The sequence below is a fragment of the Teleopsis dalmanni genome, chromosome 2, assembly GCF_002237135.1.
Source record: "Teleopsis dalmanni isolate 2A chromosome 2, ASM223713v2, whole genome shotgun sequence".
Taxonomy (NCBI): domain Eukaryota; kingdom Metazoa; phylum Arthropoda; class Insecta; order Diptera; family Diopsidae; genus Teleopsis; species Teleopsis dalmanni.
The window spans coordinates 143,357,833-143,358,266 of record NC_051847.1 but is presented as its reverse complement, the minus strand read 5'-3'; positions in this window follow the sequence as shown (position 1 = coordinate 143,358,266).

Below are 434 nucleotides of genomic sequence, written 5' to 3'. Positions count from 1 at the left end.
GGTTTACGCATATAGTTCACTGTAGTTTTAGTCTTATGATACATTCTTTGAATAAAGTAATGTTACTGAAAGATGAATAAATTAATGCGAAATGAATTATTTTTATCAAATATCTTTTAATTATCAATGCTGTATTATTCATGATAAAATTGAAAACATATTTTCTTTATGCAAACAACAATACACTAGAATGCATTCATTGTTACAACCATTGGTGCCTTGACGCATAAATGCTGGAACGCACCCATTGTTCTTAGTTCATTATTCCTGACTAAATGTAGTAATATCTTTGACGAATCTCTTCAGTCTATGTACTATGCTATTTGGTATATTCGTCAGATTCTACATGAAGTAAAGGTGTAATTGTTCTTCTCATTTTATAAAATACTTCACCGTGGCAAAGAATGTACCGTCAATACAATTTCCTTTTTCCA